Source organism: Podarcis raffonei, chromosome 3, assembly GCF_027172205.1.
Source record: "Podarcis raffonei isolate rPodRaf1 chromosome 3, rPodRaf1.pri, whole genome shotgun sequence".
NCBI classification, from domain to species: domain Eukaryota; kingdom Metazoa; phylum Chordata; class Lepidosauria; order Squamata; family Lacertidae; genus Podarcis; species Podarcis raffonei.
In genome coordinates this window covers 18356979-18363970 of record NC_070604.1, presented here as the reverse complement: position 1 = coordinate 18363970, position 6992 = coordinate 18356979, and positions in this window count along the sequence as shown.

The window sequence follows — 6992 nt, the reverse complement described above, 5'->3', positions numbered from 1 at the left end:
CCATTAGATATCTGACAAGCGCCATCTCTACCATCTTTGCAGTGCTTTTTGAATATATCTTTCAACAAGCTGTCCAAGTGGATATATTTATCCTAGGTATCTGTGTGTGACAGCTGAAGGCTACACCTTAGTTCTCTTCTCACATTTACTAAATAAAGAGCTACCATTGCAGTTCTTTAAGTCAGGGTTAGGGTGCCTGTATCTCCAGGTGTTCAATTCCAAACTCCCAGTAGCTCCCAACCATTATGGGCAATCATCAGGGATGATGGGACCTATTTTCTAGAAACAACTGATGGACCACAGAGTCCTTACCCCTGATTTTAGCAAGCACAGGAAGACTCAAAGTCTGCTCTTAAGACTGATGGATGAAAAGCAGCAGAGGTGTTAGAGTGACAAAGATGTTTCCAACCCAAGGCTGAGCTTTGTGGCAAGCATTTAAAGCTCCAGTTCACATCTGCCCAGCCAACATAGACTGGTATTTATATGGCAGCTCCACCCTTCCACTGGAATCACACAGAATTTTAGGAGCTGAAATGCACTTTCAAAGCATCAACATTACAACAAATTTTGGATTCATAGCTACTTTACACAAACTTTACTGTATGTTAACAGGAAACCTGAATAATACCGTATTGGCCTGAATATAAGCTGCACCTTTAAAATTCAAGGGGGGGGGGAGAGAAAAAGGCAATACCCGAATATAAGCTGCTCCCTTAAAATTCCACAGGCACTCACATCTGTTCCATATGTCTGTTTCAGCAGCGAAATCGTAAAAGCCAATCTTTGTAAGGTCGCAAATTTTAGCCATACTTTAACTTTTCACCGTTGGAATTTGGAAAAAAAGTGAGGCTTATATTCAGGCCAATACGGTAATCCCTTTTGAAAGAGACCTTATCAAGCAGCAGAACTCTTGATCATTTTAGTTTTACTATCCTAACTTTCTGTAAACAAGCTTAGAGGTTGGGGTTTTTTTTAATGATCAAGCAGAATATAAATGTAGTTAAATCAATAAATATTTGTTATCTGCCCCCCACCCCCAGTATTTATAGACCACGTTTTACCATAAACGGTCTCAAATTTGTTTACAAAACAACTTATCTGTCAAGTAATATGGTGTGTAATAAAAAAGAAAAATTGGCCTGATAAAACTTACCTAGGACGCACCAGACAATAAGACGCACCTAGTTTTGGGGGGAGGAAAACAAGAAAAAACATATTCTGAATCCCAGAAGCCAGAACAGCAAGAGGGATCTGGCTTCTGGGATAGCCTCTTGCTGTTCTGGCTTCTGGGATAGCCACGCGAAGCCTCTTCAGGGCAGCGGGATGAAGGCTCCCCCTGCCCGGAAGAGTGAAAAGTGATCTATAAATACTTTATTGATTTATTGATTCAACAACATTTATATTCTGTTTGATCATTAAAAAAACACCAGCGCGGGTAAGCTGCCCTCTGTCCCTTCCCCCATCTCCTGCAAGAGCCACATGCTCTTTAAAGGGAGCGCGGCTCTTGGGGGCTTTTCTGGGAGATGGGGGAAGGGACAGAGGCTTTGCGCAGCTAAGCCAGAAACTAGAACAGTGAGAGGGAGTGCTGCGCTGCGCAGCGCTCCCTCTCCCTGTTCTGGCTTCTGGCTTAGCCGCACAGCCTGCATTCGCTCCATAAGATGCACACACATTTCCCCTTACTTTTTAGGAGGGAAAAAGTGTGTCTTATAGAGCGAAAAATACGGTACTTGAAATGCCTGTAGGAATAGAAAGGCTTTCATCAATTGCAGGTGAAGACTCTTCACTGAGAGTTGGAGTCAGCAAAATCTGGAGAGTCACCAGCAACTCAACCCCCACTTCAAGCAATGTGATCCAGTTGAAACATTCCTTTGCAAGCAGGAAGTCAGGGAGACCTGCTGGTGCCATGACACACAGAACCTTCACATTATATATATATATATATATATATATATATATATATATATATATATATATTTGTTCAGCCCAGATTAAAGTGCTTAAAACGAGAACTCTGCCAATGTTGCTGGGGTGAGGTGGACTTGAACTTTTTGCCAGTAATAACGAAGAGGAAAACGATAGCACAGCAGTGTGCCGAAGAATAAACAAACAGCTTTCCTTTGGGTCACCACCTGATCCACTTGACCCTCAACCCCAGTAACTAGCTTGTTAAGGGAGCAGGAATTTCTGCTTTGTGGGGGATAAACTCTAGATCCCAGGATTACACCAGCTTCCATTTAGTAACCGCGTTTCCAGGCCAAGAAATGGCACGGAAAACCTTCATATGCAGCAACACTGGCATGTTTGGGGGAATCGCCAGAGAGGAGGAATGCCCATTTGCCGTATTTTCATTATTTTTTCAAACATAGCCACGGCACCCTTTCCTTATTCCTGCTCTCTCCTGTCTCTCAGTTCAGCTTTCGTTTGAAGGCTGCCTGCAGAATCTATGCATCTTCTGCAATTGGGAGGATAATTATGAGTTAATCTGGCCCCGTGCAGGGAGACCCCCTGGCCAGCATTTCTGAAACAAGGACATCCATATGCTGACAAGTCTGTCGATGATCAAGGCACTTTTAATGGGCGACTGTTGATGCATCTTTCTGGAATGACTCAATCAGATTTATGTTGGGCACCTTCCTGGGATGGTGGTTGAGAAAATGAAAACAAAAGGCTGGTGTGCCACTCTTCCTATCTTCTTGATCTGAAAGAAACAAGGACACAGCAATCTATTCTCTGAAAAAAGGATAATTTGTGGGAACATAATAGCTAACAGCATCTTAAAAAGCAGAGACATCACCTTGCCAACAAAGGTCTGTATAGTTAAAGCTATGGTTTTCCCAATAGTGATGTATGGAAGTGAGAGCTGGACCATCAAGAAGGCTGATCGCCGAAGAATTGATGCTTTTGAATTATGGTGCTGGAGGAGACTCTTGAGAGTCCCATGGACTGCAAGAAGATCAAACCTATCCATTCTGAAGGAAATCAGCCCTGAGTGCTCACTGGAAGGACAGATCCTGAAGCTGAGGCTCCAATACTTTGGCCACCTCATGAGAAGAGAAGACTCCCTGGAAAAGACCCTGATGTTGGGAAAGATGGAGGGCACAAGGAGAAGGGGACGACAGAGGACGAGATGGTTGGACGGTGTTCTTGAAGCTACAAATATGAGTTTGACCAAACAGCAGGATGCAGTGGAAGACAGGAGTGCCTGGTGTGCTCTGGTCCATGGGGTCACGAAGAGTCGGACACGACTAAACGACTAAACAACAAAATAGCTATTAAAAAAAAGGTTTTAGAAAAGCACTAGATTCTCCTAATTGAGATGCTCATTATTAGTCATGGCATGAGTACTATCCAATAGGCATCCTGTGCCATTATTATTATTATCATTATCATCATCATCATCATCATCATCATCATCATCATCACTATTACTACCTACCCCTTGTCCGGATGGGGGCTAGAGAGAGGTTTGGGAGGCTGTGTAATCCAGCCTACTGTACAAAGGCAAAACTGGCATTCATTGCTCTCCCATATGCCCACAACTTCAAAAGCTTGTCCACAAATGAATGCAGGCCTTGGGATGAAAATGTTTACCTCATAAAAGCAGGCTGTTGAGGAGTGCAGTTACACAGAACAACCTAGGTAAACGTAAAGGGACCCCTGACCATTAAGTCCAGTCATGGCCGACTCTGGGGTTGCGGCGCTCATCTCGCTTTATTGGCCGAGGGAGCTGGCATACAGCTTCCGGGTCATGTGGCCAGCATGACTAAGCCGCTTCTGGCGAACCAGAGCAGCGCACGGAAACACCATTTACCTTCCCACCAGAGTGGTACCTATTTATCTACTTGCACTTTGACGTGCTTTTGAACTGCTAGGTTGGTAGGAGCAGGGACCGAGCAACGGGCGCTCAGTCCGTCGCAAGGATTCAAACTGCCGACCTTCTGATCGTCAAGTCCTAGGCTCTGTGGTTTAACCCACAGCGCCACCCTTGTCCCTATAGAACAACCAACCTTCTCTCAAATGGGTGGTAAGGATGGTGATACAGGCAAATTTATTTTCCATGCTCTCTCGTTTGTAAGGAGAGCATCTCCTAGGCCAGAGGTGACTTGGGGGTCCACCATGATCTGCCACTGGTGATTGCTGTGCCTCTCCCCGCCCCCGAAGATATCTCTGCTCATCTTCCTACTGAAGTGATGCAACCAGAAGCCAAATCCTGCCTAGGCAGACAGATCAACTGGCTGGATGGCACATACCGTATTTTTCGCTCTATAGGACGCACTTTTTCCCCTCCAAAAATTAAGGGGAAATGTTTTTGCGTCCTATGGAGCGAGTGCAGGCTCCTTGGCTTCAGCAAAAGCAACGCGAAGCCTCTAAAATGCAGAGGAAGCGCTCCCTCTGTGCTCCGGAGGCTACGCGTTGCTTTTGCTTAAGCCTGGAGAGCGAGAGGGGTTGGTGCGGGATGAGGGGTCGGGACTCCTGGCTTCAGCGAAAGGAACCCGAAGCCTTTGGAGCGCAGCGCGAGGTCCCGCTGCGCTCCAAAGGCTTCAGGCTGCAGGAGGCTTCAAAGGCTGTCCCCAAAGCCAGAACAGCGAGATGGAGCGCTGCACAGCACTCCGTCTCGCTGTTCTAGCTTGGGGATGGCTGCACAAAGCCTCCCCAGGGCAGCGGGGTGCCTTCATCCTGTTGCCTTCCAGAGGCTTCATGGGCTGTCCCAGAAGCCAGAACAGCGAAATGGAGCACTGCGCAGCGCTCCGTCTCGCTGTTCTAGCTTCAGGGTTAGCAGCGCAAAGCCTCTGCAGGGCAGCGGGGTGCCTTCATCCCTGTGCCCTGCAGAGGCTTCGCGGGCTGTCCCAGAAGCCTCTGCAGGGCACAGGGATGAAGGCTCCCTGTGCCCTTCGGAGGCTTTGCACAAAGCTAGAACAGCTAGAGGGAGCGCTGCGCAGCGCTCCCTCTAGCTATGCTGGCTTTTGGATAGTTCAGTGGCTATCCCAGAAGCCAGAACTGCAAGAGGCTATCCCAGAAGCCAGATCCCTGTTGCTGTTCTGGCTTCTGGGATTCATAATTATTTTTTTTCTTGTTTCCTCCCCCTCAAACTAGCTGCATCCTATTATCTGGTGCGTCCTATAGAGCGAAAAATACGGTACATTGTGACAAGCCATATATTTCAATTCTCCTACTCCCCACTGACCTTTCAGTATCCTAGAATCTATCCTTTTCCCCATTAGGCCATTTCTGTGGGTCTGCTGTGTGCCGGCGTCCTTCTGTCTCCTGTCATCAGATCTCTCAAGGCACTCTCCATCTCCATCTGTTTCTCCTTTGCATGGGACGACAGAAAGGTTCTCCATCACGGTCTGCTCCTCTCTCTGCCCCTGCTTAACATCCTGCAGAAGATCTCCATCGTCCTTGGTGATGTGCACCATTGCTACAATGGTGAAGGTGTTGCAGTGGCCAACGATGCTCTGCTTGTCTGATAAGAAATGGGAGAGATTATCCATCTTCAGTCTCTCCATGTTCTGAGGTTCCTCGTCAGAAATTGCCAGCTCAAGGATGTCTCTCCTGGAAATGCAAAAAAGGGATCAAAGTTGGGAAGCATATGAAGTCATTTGAGTTAAGCTACTCTTCTTGAAGGGATGCGGGTGGCTTATAAGGAGGCTTCTGTGATTTCCTAGCACACTGATGAGTTGGTCAAATGATTCTTTAATGAAACCCAGTAATGGATGGATGGACAACACATCTCACCTAGGTATCATATATTTAAAGTATATTTAAAACACACGAAACCCCCCTCCGAATCCTGGGAATTTTAGTTTGTTAAGGGTGCTGGGAACTGTAGCTCTGTGAGAGGTAAACTGCCATTCCCATTATTCTTTGGGGAAAGCCACGCCCTTTCAATGTAATTTGCATGCAGACATCCCTCCACCTATGATGCCAATTTTTTCCCTTTAGTGTGATGGCCTGGGATTCGAACTCAGAGGCTGAACCTGAGGAATCCCAGCCTGCACAGGAGTCCCCGCCTCCAGAACCAGCTAAGCCAGGGCTGGGGCCTGAGCCTGAAGGGTCCTCACCTGTGCTGGATCCTCAGGTGCAGGCATCAGCTGATTCTGCTCCGGTCCCTGAGGTGATGGAGGACCCATTGCCTGCAGGGGCTCCACTCTCAGCCCCGTCAGGGGAAGCTGAGGTTGCCTCTGGGTCCGGTAACCCTCCAGCCTCTCCTGAGCTGCAGAGGCTCAGGGCAGAGAGGTGGAGGGAACTAAGTTCCCGCAGGAGGAGTGCTCACCTCCAGGCCAGGAGAGGCGAGTCACCTGTGGACCAGGGCCGCCCTATGCCTCGGGGCAGATAAAAACCAGCCAGCCCCAGCCCCAGGTTGTGGGAGCAATGTTGTTGCTAGCCTGTTCCTGCCTGCACCCTGTCCTGCTCTTCTGCCAGAGATCCTGACCCCTACCCGACTCCCCACCTTGGGCCCAGCTACAGCTTTGATGGACAGCCTCCATACCATACCATTGACCTTGGACTGGACTCGGACCTCGCCTCTTGGTTAGCCCCCGGGACCAGCAGAGTTGGTTTGATCCTGAACATACCTTTTATTTCTGTCAAAGCACTTGAAGAAATTCCAGCATGTTAGATTCTGTTTTGCCATCCTGTTGCTCTGCTCCCTGAAGGCTGTTGAAATGGTTGTGCCCTCTGCTTAAAGTTAAAATCCGTCCGCAACCGGAAGAGACTAGATTACAGCTCACTCATAACCAAGAGGCTGGAGAGGAGATCATATCCCCCATTGAATCCTCTGTCACGAGTTGGTGATCTCAGGGCCAAAAAGCACCTCAGAGCCATTGTGATGCCATTGTGACGCAAGAGTCCTCTTGTCCAATCCTTGCCATGCTCTTCAAAAACTGTGTCCAGGAAATAACTTGGGCAGCGCCATCAATGCTCTTGGGACCCATGAACACCCGTCTCACCGCAACTCTCTCTGGTCAATCTGGCCAGGGATGATAGAGCTA